Source organism: Microtus pennsylvanicus, chromosome 11, assembly GCF_037038515.1.
Source record: "Microtus pennsylvanicus isolate mMicPen1 chromosome 11, mMicPen1.hap1, whole genome shotgun sequence".
NCBI classification, from domain to species: Eukaryota; Metazoa; Chordata; class Mammalia; order Rodentia; family Cricetidae; genus Microtus; species Microtus pennsylvanicus.
In genome coordinates this window covers 4,406,708-4,429,206 of record NC_134589.1, presented here as the reverse complement: position 1 = coordinate 4,429,206, position 22,499 = coordinate 4,406,708, and the positions used below count along the sequence as shown (strand labels likewise).

General features: G+C 44.3%; 1 protein-coding gene and 1 long non-coding RNA gene across 3 annotated transcripts in view; one reads left to right on the top strand and one right to left on the bottom strand.

Annotated features, from left to right (window-relative positions):
* Nucleotides 1-22,499, bottom strand: part of Map2k6 (mitogen-activated protein kinase kinase 6) — a 123,938-nt gene that overhangs the window by 87,000 nt on the left and 14,439 nt on the right. The gene's annotated exons all lie outside the window — the stretch shown is intronic.
* On the top strand, nt 5,640-15,142 carry LOC142831752 (uncharacterized). The gene is made up of 3 exons (XR_012907069.1): nt 5,640-5,725; nt 5,913-6,075; nt 14,307-15,142. It is a non-coding gene; the product is annotated as an uncharacterized LOC142831752 (long non-coding RNA).

Here is a 22,499-nt window from a genome sequence, read left to right as displayed (position 1 = left end):
ATGTGTGAAACCTAGAGAAATGGCTCAACACATGAACTGCTTACCACACAAGAGTGACAACTGGAGTTTGGACCACCATTCCCCACCTAAATGTGGGGGGAAAACAGAAGCCCACCAATAAACCTAGCACTTGGAGACAGAAGACTTCTGGGGCAAACTGGCTAGCTGGGTAAGCTACACTGATGAGCTGCAGGTTTGATGAGAGACCATGCCTCAGCAAAGTTGAGAGCAATGGAGGCAGATACTCAGTATCGACTTTCTGCCTCCACCCACACACTCACACCTGTGATACACACCTGTACACATGTTCACCTGCACACACATGCACCTACACAGAGAGAGAAAGTTTGGGGACTTTGCAATACTCTTGCCATGGAGTACAGAATTTTTATACAACTCCAAGAAAAGGTTTAATTGCTCCAAATTTGAATGCCAGGCTTGAGCTCCCTCCCATGCTCTGCTTCCAGAATGTTGCACAGTGGCAAACACAGAGATGCCTGAGGCAGAATAAGTCCTCTAAGGCTTCATCTCATGCCTGAAGGGCCCTCATGGAGAAGCACTTAGAGAAACAAAAAGGAGTCTCTGCAGCCAAGAGTGTCAGCCCCTTCTTAGCTCCCAGCCAGGCATTCTGGAAAGCAACCTTTTCAAATGAGATCGGCTCCAAGTCCAGCCATCCACTTACCAGGCTTCCACTGCAAGCCAAACGATCACAATGGGCACCTCCTACTTGCAAATTCCAGCGTCTTTAAAATCGGTTCAGACACAGCACACGCCAGTCAGAGGCATCCGGGAAATGCTAACCAGACTTGCTTTTCATTCAAAAACAAAAATGTGCAGGACAAGAGGGAACAAGAAAGGATAATGTGGGGTGTATATGGCCATAATACACATAAACAAAAACATCTTTACGGTATCGAGTGCGGGGGTTTGAATGAGGAATGCCCCCACATAGGCTCATGTAGAGGAGGTCCTAAGCTTCCTGCTCCTGCCACCGTGCCTGCCTCTTGCTGCCATGCCTCCCTGCCAGGGTGGACTCTTACCCTATGGAACCAGAAGGCAAAATAATAAAATGTCCTCATCTATGGGCGTTATTCACAGCAACAGAGAAGTCGCTAACACCTACCAGTATGTCTGTCTCAGGGAGGTGATGGAGGAAGGTCATTGGTTAAAAAATAAAGAAACTGCTTGGCCCTCATAGGTTAAAACATAGGTAGGAGGAGTAAACAGAACAAAATGCTGGGAGGAAGAGGAAGTGAGCTCAGAGACGCCATGCTCCCCTCTCCCCGGGCAGACACGATAGCTCTGCTCTCTGAGGCAGACGGCGATGCAGCCAGCCACCAGGTCAGACATGCTGAATCTTTCCTGGTAAGCGCACCTCGTGGTGCTACGTAGATTATTAGAAATGGGTTAAGAGGCTGAAACTAATGGGCCAGGCAGTGTTTAAAAGAATACAGTTTGTGTGTTGTTATTTCGGAGCATAAGCTAGCCAGGCGGCCGGGGTGCCGGGGACACAGCCCCGCCACTCCTAATACCACAGGGAGGGTTGCTCTATGGCTGTGATGAAACACCACGACCAACATCAACTTCAAGAGGAGAAGGTTTGCTCCTCTCACAGTCCCACATGGTTGGTCACCACCAAAAGCAGCGAGGGCGGGAACTCAAACACGACTGGAACCTGATGGCAGGAAGGGATGCAGAGGACATGGAGGGTTCCTGCTTACTGGATAGCTTATTATCATGGTTTGCTTAATCTGCTTTCTTATAGAACCTAGGACCACAAGCTCAGGGACAGCACCACCCACAGTGGGCTAAGCCCTGCCCCGTCAATCACTAATTAAGAAAATGCCCTACAGCCGGATCTTAGGGAGGAGTAGCCAGCACAATGGGCAATGAATAAAACACTAATAAAACTTAAAATGTGCCCCCAGAAAACCTTCATAAAGAAAAATAGCAGTAATTCCACATGCAACATCTGACTGCTCACATATAAATAACAGACATAGTATATACTATATAATGCATATCATATAATATATATTGTCCACATTAATCTTATTTTCTCAGTACTAGTATTAGCTCTATTTTATGAATTTAAAAGCAGATATTAAGGTACACAGTTAGTAAGTATGAAGGATAGCCCGGCTCCAAATTCCACACCCTTGATAACACGAACAGACAGAGAAAAGCAAGTTTCCGTATAACTTTTAGGCACTGCCACCAAAGGACTAATGTTCTTTTCAAAGACTATATCCTAGGAGTGCTGGCCTCTGCCCATCACCTTGACTGAACAGAAAGGACTGATAATAGCAACGACTAAACCCCGCCAGCCCTACAGGACCTTCTGTGCCCTCAGTTGTCAAGGGAGTCTTTCTTTTAGCCATATCCCAGGACAGAGCGAAGCAACAAAGAAAAAGAAGGACCCATGCCTCTAGCAATGTAAACAAATTCTCTGCAGCACAGTGCAAAGAGTCCAGAGGACACCCGGTTCTGCATACCACAGCTCACCCCGGAAGAGAGGAAGCTCTCACTGCCTGAAGATATGGCTACAAATGTCACTTGTAGAGATCCAGAGTAGAACCCCATCTGAGACGAAGGTGTGGAAAGGAAACACTATCAAAGATAAAGAACAAATGAGTGCAGGGCCAGGGTGGGCCTGGCAGCCATTCTGACTGGAACAAGGAGATCTGAGGAGACACAGACACCCAGGCCAAGGCTGCAAACAGGAAGGCCTGACCCCTCATCAACCCCTAGCAGGGTCTCTGAGCACTATAGACCAGCAAACTAGTAAGATTTCTTGAGTCAAGAAGATGGCTCAGTGGTTGAAGAACTTCCTATGCAAGCATAAGGTCTCTAGCTGAGATCCCCAGAGCCCAATAGGTGCTGGAAGGCCTTGGTAGCCTGCTTGTAATTCCAGACTCGGAAGAGGTCAAAGCTGATTGACTGGCAGTATAGGCATCTTGGGGGTTTGACAGAGACACCCAGCCTCAATGAATCAAGCGGGAGAGCCATGGAGGATGATTTCTGACACCAACCTCAGGTGTCACCTCCACATGCACACACAAGCAAGCATGCATGTCTACACACAAGTGCAGCACAGACCCATGCACAAAAGATGCTATTTCTGAAGTAATAAGTCGAGTGACCTGACCAGAAGAATAAATCTTCCGGAAAGAATATAATGAAAAGCAAATTGCTCAAAGTCCTGGAATTCAGAGAGCTAAATTTGAGTTTATGAACGATTCTATTGGGATGTTCCCCTACAGACGGAGATAATGGAGTCATTGCTCGATTTAACGGGAGGGTCAGAGACTGGGGGCTAGAAAGTGCAGGGCTGCGACACTGAGGGCAGCTAGTGAAGACTCCATTCCTTCCCCGGGGTCCCTTCCCTAAGAGTCACCTGTCCCCTGTCCCTTGGGCTCCAGATGCAGCCTCTCAATACAGAGTGGAAGCTGGCTGCCCAGCCAAGTGACCTCAGCCATCTGGTAGCTCTTTATTCCTTGGCTTAGACACAGGTTCCACTTCAGTAAAACTCCTCGGCCTGGGAGCCCTGTGCCGTGTACCCCAGCTCCTGCTTGTCCCTGTGATATTCACAGCATCGCTATTGGTCCACGATCACTCACACTGCACCCTTCAGAAAGGCCCCCCGGGACCCTAAGCAAACCCGCTGCTTTAATTCACCTATCCTTTTCCTAGACTGCCTCCCATAATGAAGTTCTAATCCCCCAAACCTACCTTCATACATGATTCCTTTCTATGTGAGAAACGAAGATTACAGTAATATAGAAGTTATATGGATCACCCCAACACCATCATACCTGTTACAAGTATCAAATTAATAGGTGCTTCCGAGAGTCACATAATTCAGTATCTCAAAGGAAAATGACATTGGGAAGTCCACCAATTGTGCCTTTGAAGCACCCACGTCCCACTAAACACCAAAGGCTATAATTGTGGCAGAGTGGGAAGGACTCATAAATGTGTTGGTGTCTGTGGGGAAGGGGATAAAATACTAAAATGATGAACAAGACCAGAGGATCATCAGAGGCAAAATGTCTCCACTACACACCAACCTAAACTTGTATGAACCCCGACGTGTTATTAGTTAGCTGGGAATCTGAAAGAAAACGCCTCAGCCCACTGAGCTTTCATTTGCTCCTCTGTAAAAAAAAGGGGGGGGGAATGGCCAGGCGGTGGTGGCGCACGCCTTTAATCCCAGCACTCGGGAGGCAGAGGCAGGCGGATCTCTGTGAGTTCGAGACCAGCCTGAGCTAGTTCTAGGACAGGCTCCAAAACCACAGAGAAACCCCGTCTCAAAAAAGCAAAAAAAAAAAAAAAAAAAAGAGGGGGGGAGGGAATGACAAGTTCCTAATGGTTTCGTTATGAAGGAATCACAAGCGAACATAGTTGAAGACTCGGACACATAGCAACGCAATGTAGACCTTATTGGAGAAACTGTGCTACAAAAAGTCACTTAGCCCCATTGCCCAGCCCTGCTGTCACTGACTTAGCCTGTGTTACAGGGCTGTAAAGCCAGCAACTCAATCTCTCTAAGCTTAGCAAAAGTTCGTGTTTCTCCTGTATCACTCAAAAGACCTTGCTGACTAACGCAAATCAAGACTGTCTCCTTGGACCAGCACCCCCATTTCTTAAGAAAACGCTGGGGACTGTTGCTTAATAACCAACTGCCAATTATTGGCTTGATTCTATCAACTTAATAGTCTTAAAGTAATAGATCCACCCTCCCGCAGCCCAGTTTCTGTTAATCACCAAAAGAGATGAAGGCAGTGAAGGTAAATATAACAGCCAAGGAGGAGCAGCTGGCAAGGCGGCATGCTCTGTACCCAAAATACCTTTGTCGCTGGGGAGAAAAAAAATAACATATTTTTCCTGGCTTAAACTCTTAACTCCTTAGGTATGTAGATAGATACCTATAAGATTTCCTATGCAGTGTAACACGGTTCTTTTTGTAATGTGAAACAGATCTGACCTAAACCTGAGGTCAATATATTTTTCTAAGTGAAACCAACAGATCAATTCTTCAAACTACGGAAGAGAAACCTTGACCAGGTTTACTTTTTCTGAAAGCACAAAATGTCACTCATCCAAACAGCTATCCCCAAGAAGTCAAGTCCCTGTAAACATCCCATCAGCACAACTGCCACACGTCACAGCAGAGCTCTCGCAACGTGCCTTAAGGCTCAGGCTTCAGGCAGTTTCTTTATTACGTAAGAGGCGAGGGGATGCTTATGGGGAAGTACTTGAAGTACAATGAGAAAAAAAAATGTTGACAGAGAGCTGAAAGGCAGGATCCCAACCTTGGGTTACCACCTGGGGGTTATGTAACTCCTAAACAAGCTACTTGCGTGGTAGCATTCAACGGTTCCCCCACTCTGTACTGAATCAAGGGGACGGATAGCATTGTTCTGTTTCTTCAGGCTTATCGTGTGGAGCAAACAAGGTGTATGTCGAATTTTCAGTCATGATCTCTGAGCAATGCTCAAAACTCACAGCATGATGGTCTGCCCACATTCCATTTTCACTTTTGCCTAGTGAGCCAGGATTAGCTCACTGACATCCTAGCTAAGGCTGAGCCAGCCCTTCTGCTTTTGAGGTCAGTAAGTAATACAAGACTCTAAGAGTCTTCTCTCTCCAACGCCTGACTTCCCTGAGTCAACTTTCCTTCCTCTGTGTGGGGAAGCTGGTAAAGTCTGTTCCTCATGCACAGGTAACTTTGAACTTCTTAAGAGATTCCTTGGAACCTACTCTGGTAGCAGACACAGGACAGACGGCTTTGTAACGGTTGTATTGGACATGGGAGTCCCCTTCTGTGTTTGGGAAATTCCCCCACGTTTGGAGGCAGACATCCTTCCACCCATTACAGAGGTTAACATGCTGGGTGTTTGCTTTCCCAGCATCCTTTGAAAGAGAGCATGGAGCCAGAGCCACCGCTGCCAAGTTGAAACCAGCCGCTAATGGTAGAACACGAGGAGGGACAGCCTGGGATCCATTTTAGCACCTGACAAAGACGACAGTGCCTCCATATGGCTTGGGAAGGCTTGCCTAGAAGCACTCCCGGTAAGGTGACATCCCGTATCTACTAGCAGAGGCACAGGCAGATATGAGTGCCCACCACGACAACAGTGGAATCTACACCAGACCCCTTAAGACTGTGTGTTCCATGGCTTCTCTCTCTCCTCTCCCTCTTTCATGTGTGTGTGTTGCGGGGAGATCAGAGGACAACTGGTAGGAGCTAGTTCTCTCCTTCCACCTTGTGGGTGGGTCCTGGGAATTCACCTTATGTTGACAGGCTGGAAGCAAGTGCTTTTACATACTGCATGCATCACCTTACCAGCCCCCCCCACCGTGAGGTTTTCATACCCCCCCCCCATAATTACTACCTTCTCAGAGTTGGTGGATCTCAACTGTGGCTGCTGTGATGTCTTTGCACCCTTTCCCCCATTCACCATAGTTTGTGAACTACAGGAATAATTGAAGTTTTACATGAAGTTAAGGTAATAAAAGTAAGGGTCAAGAACAAGTTCACAAAACCGGTCCTTATCCATCTTCCTTCAATCACTATCTCACAGTCTCCCAGGATTAAGCATTCAGATTTTGGTGGGTTGAGAATGTAAAAAAGTAGACAGCTTCAAAGATGAATATGCTATAGAGTGGGCAGAGTCTGTCATTGACACACGTAGTTTGGGTAAACATCCAGAGGCCCCTTAACCTGGCCAAGAGGGAAGAAGGAAATGGCACCTTATAATGTCACAGTTTATGGTTTGGTGAACTCAGTTCTAAGTAAATTCAAAGAGGGAAAACTAGAACAGGAGGCAGAAGCTACAGAATACTCTGGTACTTGAGCTAGAAATGCAAAACATTTGAAGAAAAATGAGAACTGTAATTCAAGGAACAAGCAAAAACATAAGGGGGATATACTAGCATATTTAGGTGAAATAAAATAAGTGATTTTCTTTAAATAAGAGACCTGGAGAGATAGCGCAGCAATTAAGAGCACTCGCTGCATTAGGAGAGGATCAGGGTTCAGCTCCCAGCACCACAACGGACGGCTTGTAACAGTTGGTAGCTCCAATTCCAGGGAATCCAATGCCCTCTTCTGGCCACTGCACTGCATACATGTGGTGCACGTGTGTACACTCAGACAAGCAGTTATACACATAAAATCAAAACAAGGAAACCTTTTCAAAGAAAAACAAAAAACACACCTGCATTTTTTTAAAAAATACAAGTCACACAGTAGGAAGCAAGCTGAATATGCATTTGATGGTTTAGGAAGGAAAAGACAATGAAGCAACTTAGAGAAGGAAGTAGGAGCCCGAGGTTGGGAATTGAGCAAGAGGATGGAGAGAAGAGTTTCTTGTATTAATAGATGCCCCAGAGCTGCAATCAATGGGTCTTTACAAGGTGTTAGTAACGTTTGGATATTTCACACAAATGATCTCACTCCACCCGTGAATCAAGTCATGGTTGCTATCATTGTCATTCCCATTACACAGCCAGGGCAGCTGAATGTATAAAGGTCTCAAGATGGCACAGCTTACAAGCCGCAGGGGTATATTTAACGTGTTGTTTTGTCCTAAACCTTAGGTAAAGACAAATGGATGAGAGAGAGAGTAAGGCATGGGATGATTTAATGTCCCAGGCCCATTGGTAACAAAGTATAATTGTAAAGAAACAGACACAAGAGGAAAGATACTTTGTGTTGGCGTCGTTATGTACAAAGCAGTGGCAGAGGCAGAAGAAAAATGTTACTCGAGAAATAAGACTGCCAGGACTCAAGCTCGAAAGAGAGGGAGGCTCTCAGGGGACAGGTCTAACAGTCACATGATGAAAGAGAACCCAAGACTAGACACAGCGATGTGCTCATGGGGGAAGTCCTGCCTCGAGAGAAAACCCTTCTGGGAAAAGATCCACATTTGGGGAGTAAATAGGGGATTCATGAAGAGGTAATATGAGAATAACCAAATGGATAGAAAAATAAGAGCATCCTGTCAACATAATAACTAAGATTTCCAATAAATTACAGAAGTCAGTGCAATCCAAAGGAGTTACCAGTTTTAAAAAGTCTCTTCTTTTCTCCACCAACAACAGTGTTAGACAAATGTGTGTGAAGCCGGGTGTCTTCACAAAGTAACAACAGAGTCTGGTCCTCTATAGCACCAGCAAAAACAATGCTTTAAGAAGTAACCAGGGGCCCCTCCAAACCATGAAGGTATTAGTTAAAACCTGCTAAGGAGCCTAAACCAATGCCACTCATCAGTAACAAGAACTTTTCACTCTGGGTATCAGTACAACCAAGGAGGAAATCCATACTCTGACCCTCGCTTGGTGGTAGGGAAGTCCCCTCTTCGACCTATTGTCTTAGTTTGCTTTTCTGTTCCTGTAATAAAACATGAACCAAAAGAAAATGAGAGGAGGGAAAACTGTTTTTTTCTACACACTTCAGGTAACTGTCCATCACTGAGGGAAGTCAAGGCAGGAACTCAGGCAGGAACCTGTAGATAGGAACTGAAGCAGAGACTGAGGAGGAATCACTGCTTCCTGGCTCATGCTTCATGGTTTGCTCAGTTTGCTTTCTTAGGCAACCCAAGACCATATGCCCAGGAAGGAGCAGCACCCACAGTGTGCTGGACCCTCCTTCATCAACCACCAATCAAGAAAATGCCCCCAGAGTTATAGCCACAGGCCAATCTGAAGATGCTTCCTCAGTGCAGGCTGCCTCTTCCCAGGTGACACATAAGTCCCTAGCTTATGCCGAATTGAGAAAGACTAAGGTGTATACACGCTACAGTGATATCAGAGGATGTGTAAAATGCAACCTTCAAAGAAGCGCCACTCTCAAGGCCGGTGAGACTATTCAGTGGTGAAGAAGACTTGCGGCCTTTTCTGAGAACCTGAGTTCTGTTCCCAGCACCACATAGGACGACTCATGAATGGCCATAACTCCAACTCTAGAGGATCTGAAACCCTCTTTGGCCTCTTCAGACACCCCCCTCCCCGCACCAACACATGCACACATATACATGACAAATAACAAAATAAACCAATTTTTATTTTTAAGAAAAGAACCAGCCTTATAACAACATAACATACAAAACACCCAGGTGTCAATCAAACTTCATTCCTGAAGCATAAAGCAGAATGAGGGAAAATAATAAACCCTAAAACAACACAGACGTTAGAACCGTCTGAGGATGCAGTGGCTATCACCAAGACACTCAGCGAGCGAATGGTTCATGTTAAACAAATGGCAGAAGACGAATATCTCATCACAATGGTGGAGAAGCCCAGAAACTTGAGAACTAGAAAGTGCAACAAAAGTGTTCCTGAAATACAATGTATGGACTCAGTCGTACACTAGAGGACACAAAGGAAAGAAACAATGTGTTTGAAGACACTTAATAGAAATCATTTGATCTGACAAACAAGGTGAGAGGGAAAGAAAAATAAAGAACAAATTCTTGGGGACATGTGAGACTATAGAGGGAAAAAAAGAAAAAAGACAGAAACAAATCGGGTTTTTGTCAAGGAGTCTCCAATAAGAGAGGACTAGGACAGCCTAGTGCCACACAAATATTAATGACAGAATTGTTGGCATTTTCCCAATTTAAGGGGAAAAATTTTACACACATACACCCATAAATACTCTTCTATGGATTTATATATTTATAGTTTACTAGGGAAACCCAGTCAGCATAAATCAAAGAAATTCATGCCAAAACCATCGTCATAGGGTCAGTGAGATGGGTCAGTGGGTAAAGGCACTTGTCATCAATCCTAGTGAACCCAAATTTGATCCCTGGACACACATGGTACTGATGCCTGCAAGTTATTCTCTCTCTCTCTCTCTCTCTCTCTCTCTCTCTCTCTCTCTCCACACACACACACACACACACACACACACACACACATACGAGAATAAACAATGACTAAAGACATTCTCTAAACTGAAAGATGGTAAAGAAGTCACAAGTGAGACCCAAGAGCAGCATCAATGTGTGGAAAAAGCAGGTACCAAATGGCAGATGCAGAAGAGGATGGAGCAGCTGGATGGGAAGCAGCCACGAGGACCATAGTCAGGCCAGGAGAGAGCTGGCATGGAGGAGAAAGTGGGGCACAGTGGTTAAGAAATACAAAGGGTAACATCTCTATTTAGCATCACCCAATTATTTTGGCCCAGAGTAACTTCTTACCATTTCTGAACTCCCCCCTCACCACACACAATTTTTAAAGGGCTCATTGGAATAGCCTCCTAGAAGAGTATAACTTTAAAGTAAAGGGGATGTGGAGGAAATGAGAAAGGAAGATAGGCAAGAACAGAGTATAGCAGTGTATATGTAAGAAAACATCATAAGGAAACTCATGACTTTATATCCTAGTTTAAAAAATAGACAAAAAAGTAAAAAGACGTTACTTACATGTGCTCAGGGGAAAGCTCCACCTCAATCTCCCCACCCCCCCTCTCCAGGGTGAACCCACCAAATTGCAGCTCCTCCCCCGGAGATGCTCAAGAACACACCTACAGGGTATTTAAACTGTCCCCTAGAAATGGGCTATGTGGTTTTTTTAGTCTCTTATCTGCTACTCCTCTCTAGAAGCCAAAAAAAAAAATCATCTGGAAGTATTTTACTCATTAAACCTTGATTTTTAATACTTATTTCAGCTTGATTTGGATTACTGCTTCAGTAAAGAGGCTTAATATCGGGGTATGGAAACCTTTCAATATGGTACTAAGCAATGTCTGATGTTTGAGTATAAAGACCTAAGAAGCACTACTTAGAAACCCGTAGAGATGGTTCAGCAGTTAAGGGCATGGGATGCTCATGCAGAGGACCAAGGGTTACATAGTAGTGCACAATTGTTCAAAATTCTAGTTGCAAGGGATTCGACGCCTTCTTCTGGCCTCTTCAAGTACCAGGCACACAGCACACACATGGTGCACATACACACATACATACATACAGGCAAAACACTTGCACACATAAAATAAAACTAAATGAAAAACAAATGAAAGCTCTAAAAAAACGATTCTACCAGCATTGATTACATGACTTTCTTTCAAAAAAAGTGAAAGGAAAGAAAGACAGACAGATGGACGGACGGACGAAAGGAAGGAAAGAAGAAAGAAGGAAAGTAACACTGTTCCTTTTAAGAAGTTTTATGTGTATAGGTATCCTATGAGTGTGATCCTCATGGTGCATGTGTCTACATGTTTGTGAGTGTCTCAGGATGCCAAGATAAGTAATAAAAGGATGTTGGGTCCTCTTGAGCTGGAGTTACTGATGTGGATAGCCAAACTCTGGTGCTCTGGAAGAATAATAAGTGTTTTAAACTATGAACCATCTATCTCTTCAGTTCCTCTCTTAGGGTTTCTATTGTTGTGAAAAGACACTATGATCATGGCAACTCTTATAAAAGGAAACATTTAATCAGGGTGGCTTACAGTTCAGAGGTTTAGTTCATTTTCATCAAAGCAAGACATGGCAGCATGAATGCAAACATGGAGCTGAAGAAAGAGTTGAGAGTTCTCCATCTGATCCAGAGGCAGCAGAGGAAGACTATGTTCCACACTAGGCATCGCTTGAGCATAGCAGGCTTCAAATCCCACCCTTACAGTAACACACTTCCTCCAAGAAGGCTATACCTACTCCAACAAAGCCACAAATCTAATAGTGCCACTCCCCATGGGGATTATTTTCTTTAAACCACCACAGTTTCCCATTCCTGTTCTTCATAGCTAAAATAGCTATTTTAGCCATAAGAGGTGCTGGCTCGGGGAAATACTGTCCTCTGAATTCAAACAATACAAAAAGAACATTGGAGGAAAATGAGAGAAAGCAAAGCATGGTGACACACAGCTATAACCATAGCACTTGGAGGCAGAAGCAGGAAAATCACATGGTTAAGGCCAGCCTGAACTACTTAATAAGACTTGTCTCAAAAAGAGTCTAAGTGCATGGAGCATAAGGGGGGTAGAAATGGGAAAACGGGAGGTAAAAGTGCTTGCATGCTGGGATGAGAGAACACAATCCCACAACTTGTCTGTCCTCCATAGGTACACATAACAGATTAGGGTGTGGTGTAGAAGAGACAGATTTAGGCACACAAAGTACAAAGGAAACATCAAAGCACACATGCAATGATAATGTCCATTGTGGGAAACCCTGGGGTTCAAACAATGTCACCCCAACTTGCAGATGCCTCTTCAAGAAGCAAGCTGATCATCTCAAGCATTAACCCACTCATCCCCAAAATCGAGCATCATGTCATCTTTAAGAAATCTTCATAACACTGTTGAATGCTTCAGATCATAGACATCTAGTAAGTTGCAATATTGTTCTTACTGAAAATAAATGATGAGGGCCATCAAAGTAGCTCAGCCAGTGAAAAGTACTTGCCACGGGAGTCTCAATACTGAGTTTGGTCCCCAGAACACACATTAAAAGGAGAGAACTGATTCCCAAAAGTTGTCCTCTGATCTCCACATATATACCATTTCTCTCTCTCTCTCTCTCTTTCTCTCTCTCTCTCTCTCTCTCTCTCTCTCTCTTTCACACACACACACACACACACACACACATGGCACACCAATGTGGGGCTGACTATATCCACATAAAACCTGAGAAAGCTTGGAAAGGAATTCTAGACACAAAAGAACAGAGTTAAGCATGGCTTCTTGGTAGCCGGCGGTTTTTTTTCCAGATGGGCTGGTGAGAAGGGGTGCTGCAGCTCCTTTAAGAAAAGGCTTACTGACTCGGCATAAGAAATGATGGCTTCCTGGTTTGGGCAGCATGAACTGTGGCTCTTTCAGGAGGCCAAACACTTGAATGGTGGGCAGCATGGTGCAAGTTACTTGCTGGTACCATGGGACAACTGGTTGAGATGGTGAGGGCTAAAATCCTTAAGCTAAGAAAAGCCAGATGTAAAAGGAAACATGTCATAGGATTTCATTGAAAAAGTGTTCATGATAGGAATGCAGTATTAACATATTTGCTGATCACTTCCTCATACCAGCTATATGGATGGGGAACTGTTAGGTGTGTGGAGAAGGGGTGGGAGTTGGGATTTAACACAGAGTCTTGCTGTAGCTCAGGTTGACCTGGAACTCACTAGAAATCCCAGGTTCACCTCAGATCCTTGGTGATTCTCTGAATTCATCCTCATAAGTGCGTGGATTACAGGTATGAGCTATCATTCCCAGAGGAGCTTCCTTTTGAGGATATAATTGATAACTAGATAAAAAGAAAATAGTTCTTAAAATTCTTTAATGAACAGATGTCGGTATTTTTCTCGTGAATTCTTATCAAATTTTCCTGAACCGTAACTGTCAAATTAACACTGATGCTAACCATAACCCAACTCTATCTTTTAAACACCTAACTATAACCCTTACATAAGCTCTAACACCTAAGCCTAACTCCTAAGCCTAACTCTAAACCTAACCATAACTCCTAATCGCTAACCATAACCCTAATCCTAACTCTAACCCTCTCTACTAATCTATTACACTATCCACTAACCCTAATCCTAATCCTCTAATCCTAACCAATTTAAACCAATCCAACCATAATACTCTAATAATAACCCTATTTGCTAACCCCTAACCTTAACCTTCTAACCCTATCCACTAATCCCTAACCACTAACCCTAACATAACTCTAACTCTAACATTATCTGCTAATGCATTACATTAACCCCTAAACCTAAACCACCAACGCTAAAGAACGAACCATAACTATATCTGCTAACCCATTATACTAACCCCTAACCCTAAGCCTCTAACCCTAACCCTATCCACTAACCACTAACGCTAAAGCACTAACCCTAACCCTATCTGCTAACCCATTACACTAACCCCTAACCCTAACCCTATCTGCTAACCCATTACACTAACCCCTAACCCTAACCCTATCTGCTAACCCATTACACTAACCCCTAACCCTAACCCTATCTGCTAACCCATTACACTAACCCCTAACCCTAACCCTAACTCTAAGCCTCTAACCCTATCCACTAATCCCTAACGCTAAAGCACTAACCCTAACTCTATCTGCTAACCCATTATACTAACCCCCAACCCTAAGTCCAAGCCTATCCATGAAAGAAAAGCAGAGTACTCCAGAGAAATAGAATTAAATCACCCTGCATTTGAGAGGGAGGGATGAGAGCAGAAACTCCAGGAAAAAAGGATGAAATCTAGATGAGCTGTGTTCATTTGCAATTGTTTTTCCAAAGCTAATTCTCTGCAGAGGACAGAGAAGGCTGACAGCTGTTCTCTTCTTTTACAGAGTCGTTTGCTGTCTCAGGATCTAAAGCTGTTGCCAGTGCATCTATCTCTTTTATTCCCTTTAAATCAATTCCAAAGACCAAAATACGTTTCAGAGCATTATTCTTTAACCTTTAAGAACATCAGAGAGAAACCAGTTCCTTAAGGGATGCTGCCCTTTTTTTTTTTTTTTGAAGACTTCACACACACGTATACACATGCACACACGGACGCGCGCACGCGCACACACACATTCTTTATGGTCATATTACAGACACCATTCTTTCATTAACATCAAGGTTTATCTTTTATCTCGGCAGATTGAAGACAGATAATAGATAATCTGTTTTAAGAAAGCCAGCCAAAGTCAGTTATGTATAAATTCAGGTTACCAGTAGACTATGATTTAATTAGCTCATTTCGTCCAACCTTCACCAAAAGTAAGAGAAGCAAGTCAAACTGGAATGAAAGGGAGGTGAGACGGGTACCATATCTCACCCTCTAGCACACGAACATCTTGAGTTTGCGCTTCTGCATTTGCATGGAATTTCAGTGTGTTCCTGTCACGTTTTAGCTTCTCCTCTGTTTCCTCCCACATTAAGCATTTTTTTAAAACCAAAGAGACCTTCCAGTTACAGAGGAGGACACCAAGGTCTGAGGACGTTAGAAGATGAGATTACAGATCCAGTTAAGAGCACTTATTCTTGCAGAGGACTCAGGTTCAATTCCCAGCACCTAGATGCTGGTTTACAATCATTCACAAAGTGCCACACCCTCTTCTGAGTCCCGTGGGCATCAGACAGGAATGTGGTACACATACATGTAGGTCACATACATGTACACACACATGCAGTCCAACACTCATGAGATTAAATAGATCTAAAAATGAATTTTAAAAATGCAGACAACTAGTCAATTTGTTTTTCTCTGGGTTGCTAAGTTTGTTGCTAAGGACTAAGCAAAGCTATGGATACAGACTTTGGAAATCTCAAGTTGAAAAACAGTAACACAACAGTCATGTTCGATGCATTATGAAATCTGAAAGAGATCACCCTTACATCTGGTTTTGCACTTCGTTATCACCCCAAGTCCCTCCTGCACTTCTCTAAGGCTTTCCAGAACTTCCTCTTCCCATAGAGTAAGAGTGATTTCAAAAGGTCCAAAAGGTCCCCAGCTCTAGAACACATTGACTGAGTTCCTGCTTCACGAAACTTCCAGAATGGCAAGCATTCAAATGAGGCAACATCAATGTGACCTCATGGAGGAAGTACACAACCGAGAGCCAGCAAACTCCCTGGCTCTTGGCAGGCAGAAATGTCAAGTTAGTTCATCAAAAAACAAAAAGGAGGGTGGGAGACATGCCCATATAAATGAAAGCCGTATAATCAGACCTCAAGGCATGCCCTGTTCAACAGGGGCAAGTGAAAATTGGTGAGAAGCCAGCAGAGTGTCATTATAAGCTGAGTCATCAAACACGGGCTGTTAAAGAAAGCCACATCCAATACCTAGCAGCCGGAACAAACTCGGTCCCCTCAAAAGGTTGATATCTTTCTTGATCTCCCGATAAAGTTAGCTGTGGACTTGTCAACAGAAAGCTCTTCAGAGCCAGTTTGGCATTCTGCTCCATACTGAACTCAGAATATTAACAAAACCCTGTTGCTAAGGGACATAAAAGAATAGTTGAGTCCAAAACACTAAATTACGCTAAGCTGCTGGAAGAAACCCTGTCAGTCTCCCTGCACAGCGTAGCTCAGCACTAGTCCTAGCTCGTCTCTGACGGCTTTGCCTGGTGGCCCCTCCATTCCAACCACACAGAACCTCAGGGTTTTATAGACTTTATCGCTGTTTCATTCTATCTAGGAACCAAGTGGGTCTGCTCTCACTACCTCTTCTTCCAATTCCCTGTTCTGCCGTTCTCTTTGCAAGATCCGTACGGTGAATCGATTCTTTGGGTTTATCATTAAATCCCAGGTGTCGCTAGACACATCTCTTGCCCTACGAAATGTGAATTTGACTGTCTCAAGAAATAAGATGGGGAGTGATAAAGGAATACAGCTGGCCTTGACCTCTGGCCGCTGTACACCCACACACACATAGAGGGGGGAGATTCTTTTCTAGACACTCCTCGGCACCTCTCCGAGAACCACACAGAGAACCAGAAAGTAAATACCCAGGAGATGAATGAATGGACGAGTGGCTACATGCATGACAGAATGAGAGAACAGCCCCATTCAATTATCTGACGACACGATTTCTACTATGCTTGACACTCTCTCCCTTCCTTTTAAGCCCCGAGAGTGAGCTTCTGCTTTTACAGGAGGTATAGAAAGGGTTCCTCAATCAGTCAAAGTCTGATTCAGCATCAAGATGCTCCTGAGATCCAGAAATCCGGGTGGGGACTTTAGAAGACCTGTTTTCCTTCCTTTGGGGCCTCGCCAATTCCTCGGCACTTCGACTTCATTTCTCTGGGTTAGAATGGCTTCGTCTCTAAGATGAGGTGTCCTGGTTTCTAATACGCTATGTATATGATTCCAATGTCTTAGCGTTGGCTATTTAGACAGTTGTCACATCACTGGGCAGCCTTGCACTTGACACTTTGGCATCAGAAAACACCAGTGAGATTTTCTGTTTTATTTTCTTTGAACAAAGGCATGACCTTAGTTGACTGATCAGACAATATTTTGGTCTGTGTGTGCATGTGGGTTTGTGCACATGTCTATGTAAACACGTGGAAGCCATTGACGAACCTTGGGTGTGATTCTTCAGGTGCCATCATCAATGGTTTTTGGAACAGCATCTCTTACTGGCCTGGAACTTGGCAAGTGGACTATGACATCTGGCCAGCAAGCCCTAGATATAGACCTGTCTCTACCTCCTCCCTATCACTGGGGTTACAAGCATGTGTTACCAGGGCTGTTTCTATTACCTAATTTCTGGGGTTCAAACTCAGGACTTTGTAAGGCAAACCATCTCCCCAGCCCTATTAATATTCTTCATGTGACTTTAAGGCCTCCTTCTAAAGGCAACTGGCAACAGAATAAATGATTGTGTCTGTACCCATGGCCTCTTCTACACACAGAGAACATGAGTCAATCTAAAGAAATACATCTTCTCAGTAGTCAAGTCCTATTATTGACACTTTCAACTTCATACGTAAGTTCTTATTCTAATAACTCCTTATAAAAGAAAAATATAAAACACTAGAGGTCAAAGCACTGATACCAATTCACTTAACAGAGTCTAACATTTGGGGCTAAAGAGATGGCTCAAAGCGTAAGTCAATTCTTGCCCTTGCAGGAGTCCTTAGTTCAGCACCCACATGCTGACTCACAACCACCCATAACTCTAACTCCAGGGAACCTAATGCTTTCTTCAGACACCTTCATGTACCAGGCACACACATGGAGTACACACACACTCACACACACACACACACACTCACACACACACACACACACACACAGCACTCACACTTATAAAATAAAGAAAATTGAAAACAATTTTAATAAACTAAATAAATGTAAGTCTCATGAGGCATACTGGTTGTTTTCTTTTTATCTCATGCATTTATTTCCTTCCAGCCTGCTTATTCTGTCAATCCATTTGCTTGTCCTATCTCCCCCAGCACCCCAGATGATCTGGTTCTACAGCACCCCTAAGTGGACAATGATGTGTGTGTGATCATTGATGAGCACTGTGATGAATATTTGATTTAGACCTAGTCAATCAGATAGCAGCCATTCATCAAAGGATTGGTTTTGAATCATACAGAATTCCATGTCAGAGCACAGACTATATAAGTTGCTCAAGAATGGTAAATACAAAAACTACAAAGTTAGGTCAGTGAGAAGAATTTACTAGGTAAAAGTACCTGCCGCTGGTGTGGGACAATGGTGTGGGACAATTATACTTTAAATAAACACTGATTGGCCAGTAGCCAGGCAGGAAGTATAGGTGGGACAACCAGACAGAAAGTAGAGGTGGGTAAGTGAGAACAGGAGAATTCTGGGAAGAAGGAAGCCCTAGTCTGCAGTTGTGACCCAGCCACAGAAGAAGTAAGATGTGACTGCCTCACTGAATAAAGTACTGAGCCATGTGGCTAGCATAGACGAGAATAATGGGCTAATATAAGTTATAAGAGTTAATAGGAATCTTTAGCTAATGGGCCAATCAGTTTATAACTAATGTAGACCTCTGTGTGATTTCTTTGATACTTAACGATGGCAGGAACCAGGCAGGACAGAAACCCTGACAAGATGCAGCCATGCCTGAAGGTCTGAGTTCAATTCCTGGGATTTCCACACAATTTATTACCATGGCATTAAGTAAGTACGTAAGTATAATAAACATTTTTAAAGAAACTATGACGTCACCCATATGCAAGTGAAGAGTGAGCAAAATTCGGGCCCTCAGAGGAAGGCAGAGGGTAGAGATCATCTCAGAGAAAGGCAGAATGAGGACTAGCAAGGTGGAGGGAGGGCAGGCTGGAGGGAGGGCAGGCTGGAGGGAGGGCAGGGTGGAGGGAGGGCAGGGTGGAGGGAGGGCAGGGTGGAGGGAGGGCAGGGTGGAGGAGGGCAAGGTGGAGGGAGGGCAGGGTGGAGGGAGCGAGTCAGAGAACATGTCAATTAATAACTACCAGGTTCAGGGGTAGCCCTTACAACTGGACTCAATGAAATTCTCACTAACGAAAACTCTTTTACTTGATGCTAAAACAAAATACCCACAAATGCGCAAACGCATGCATTCATTAGTTATACTCCAAAAAGGTTTGCATCCCCTCTCCCTCAGCAGGAGCCCCCATTCCACTGATGCCGATTCCTCTCCTCCACACCCTGTGATACCATAGGCATCTGATAGGCAAATCCTTCACCATCTTGTAACAGAACTCTATTTCCCCATTTTAACAGACTAATGACATACAAAGAAGCATGAACTTTTGAATTCAAGTCGATTTGGGCTGGGTATTTAGCTTTGTAGTAGAATGCTTGCCCAGAACACTGAAGGTCCTACGTTTAATCAAAAAGAGAAAAGAGGTAGGCGAGGAAGGATTTAAATGAACCAGATTCAGACGCTAGCTCTGTGTCCACTAACTGCACGGTGGAGAACCAAGCTATTCAGTTGATTTCCAATTTCCTTCTTTATGAAATGGGAACGTCGTCTGCTTCCTGGGCTTTTATGAGCATGGGAGCTACCTCAGAGCTCTAAGTGCTTAGTCCAAATAAAGTGCTTGCCACAGAGCCTCGAACGGCATAGGCACTCGCTCAGTAGTCACGATTACAGAGTAGGGTGCTGACCGCAGAAACGCTTCCGGAAAGCGCTGGAAACTATTCAGTGCCTAAGCCGATCTGCAACCCCCAGTCCAGTTCTTGATAGAATCTCTAGAACAAACCCTCCCACCAACACTTGCCGGGCCTTCAGGACTTGTGGTTGCTTTGCACACGACTTCGTGGGCATTCCCTAACCTGAGAGAGAAAAGCCGGCAGGTGTTGCTTTTTAAGACAAAAGTCTTAACAACGCTGCCTACTCTGTGGATCTCACTTAGAAAACTGTGCTCGGGTACTCAGCATGGAAGATATGTCTGGGCTCGTTTGGAAAAAAGCCTCAAACTGGTCTGTGTTGCTCTTTTTCTGTGTGTCCTCCTACATTTACCTCTCGAGGCTTCTAAATACACCTTCACACAATAGCCAGATGATCAACCTGCTTCTGAAGATGAAAAGGACAGATGAAGAAGATGCTCACTCTTCATATGTAGGGTTCATAAGGAATAAATGCTTGTACTAGGCTAGATTCCTCATCCTGCTTTCTTCATCATCATTACTATGTGGGCATGGGTGTTTTGCCTGTATGTAAGTTTGCACACCGTGTGCCGGCCTGATGAGGGCAGCAGATCCCCTGGAGTGGAGTTACAGACAGTTAAGAGCTACCATGTGGGGGCTCAAAACCAAACCCAGGTCCTCTGGAGGAGCAGACAGTGCTCTTCGCCATGGAGCTATCTCTCCAGGCAACACCCTACCCCAGCCTGATTCCTTAAACTCTTTCTTTCACTCCGCTCAATGCTTTAATTGACTTTTCTGCTCATTTGGCCTCCCCCCTCCATTGACTGTCTTCATTCTTAACTTTCTGCCAGGCTCTTTTGTTATTTGGTTCACCTATCCCAAGACCACTTCACACTCCACATTACAACTAATTGAAATAAAGGTTTAATCAGGTGTACTCATTGCTTGCTTCCTCCCTTCCTCCTTTCTTCCTCTTTGCTTCCTCCTTCCTTCTTTCCTTCCTTCCCATGCATTTCCTTCCAGCCTGTTTTTCACATCACTTGTTTGTCCTACCTCTGCTCTCCTCCCTGATGACCTCGTTCCACAGCACCCCTAAGTGGACACCAGTACATGTGATGACTTTATGAGCCTTTGTCTTCACATCCCTACAACATTCCCGAGGTGACCCATCTGGCGCCCATACTTGCCATCAGCTGCCAACGGGACAGTAGATGGATGAAGAACACTCATCCCAAAACAGAGAAATCCCTTCTCACTGTCCCCGACACTCACCACGACACACACCATAACCAACCATTTCTTCCTTCACTGTCTCCTCTGCTGAAGCGGCTCCTGGCATTCTAATGTATAACCTTATTCTAATTATCCAGATTACATTACAGTGATGAAGCTGCTTGTCAGTTTAAATGCATGGACACACAACTCACAAGGCCTTTTGTTAATAGTCAAGGGTTAGAGACATGACTCAATGGCTGTATCCTTTCCTCAGATGCACAAGGTTCACACAGATTCTATCCCCAGCACCACAAACAAAACTTAATCAATACTGCAAAAGCTTGGTAACACTTGGGCAGTCTTTTTTTATTAAGGCTTACAGGCATTTTCTAAAAATAAGTTTCTAGGCTGCAGATGCTTGGACCTACTCTCATTTCCTAAACTTTGCTCCGCTGAGACTTTGACCACGTGTTACAATAGCAAGGGAGCCCTCGCCCCCACCCGAAAACCCTGCCCCGCGTCTCTATACCTCAAAGTTGCCCGTGGCAACCACTGAGAATGATTCATTGGTCTCACTACCAAAAAGACGCGGTTTGGGGAATCAATTGCAACAGCGTGTGCGCTCACACATGTGTGTGCCCATTTGCTTTCTAATTTAACACATCCCAGTTTAGAAGTATCCAACCTCCAGAGAGGAAGACGCTTGTTTTATTTCCTCATTCTCCTGAGAAGCACACTTCAAATTCCACGATGCCAAGTTAATATCTGCCCTTGCTGACCGGCTTCCCGACCCCCCCACGAGCCTTATTTCATCAGTATCCTGAAGCATTCCATTCTCTACCTGACCTGCTTAGCACAGCACAGAGCACATGTTTGTTGACATTTGTTTTCCCAAGTCACAGGCCGAGCTCTGTCCCCCAAGATTTAATATGGTGAAATCCTAACTACCGACACCTCAGAATGTGACCTAACTGGAAAACAGGGTGGTTGCATGTAATTACTTGAGATGATGTCATCCTGGAATCGGGTGGGCCCCTGCTCCAGTATGACTAGCTTCCTTGTGGGACATTTTGAATACACACAGACAAGGGAGATTGCCGTTTGACTCGAAGGGCAAAGATCTAGGTGGAGAGTCTACACAGGAAGGCTTGCCAATCAACCACCAGAAGCTAGGAGAGAGGCACAGATCTCCTTCCTAGTCCTCAGAAGAAGCAAAACCTACTGCCAGCTTGATTTCAAACTCCTAACTTCCAGATCTATGAAACATTAAGTATCTGGCATTCAAGCCCATCCTCTGTGTGGTCCTTCGTCCCAGCAGCCTCAGCATCCAAATGGATCTCACTAGACAACAGACTTCTAGAGGGCAGAAACGACTCTGCCTTAGTAGCCACTGAACTACCGGTATACAAGATGCATAGGATCAGGTTAGTTGGTTAATAATGTTTATTGTATCTAACCGAGAAAAATATAGTTCTCCAATTTTCACACCCCTTCCATACTGACCAGATGCTTTGTCCTTAGATAGACTACATCAAAAAGACTAAAATTTGAAGGCTGAGAAGACAGTTCTGTTGGTAAAATACTTTTCACACGAACTTGAGGACCAAGGTTCAATCCCCAGAACCCACATTAAAAAAAAAAAAAAAAGGCCTGTTGTGGTGGTTCATGCCTGTAATACCAGCCCTGGTGAGTCAGAGAGAGACAAGCTGATCCCTGGAGCTGCT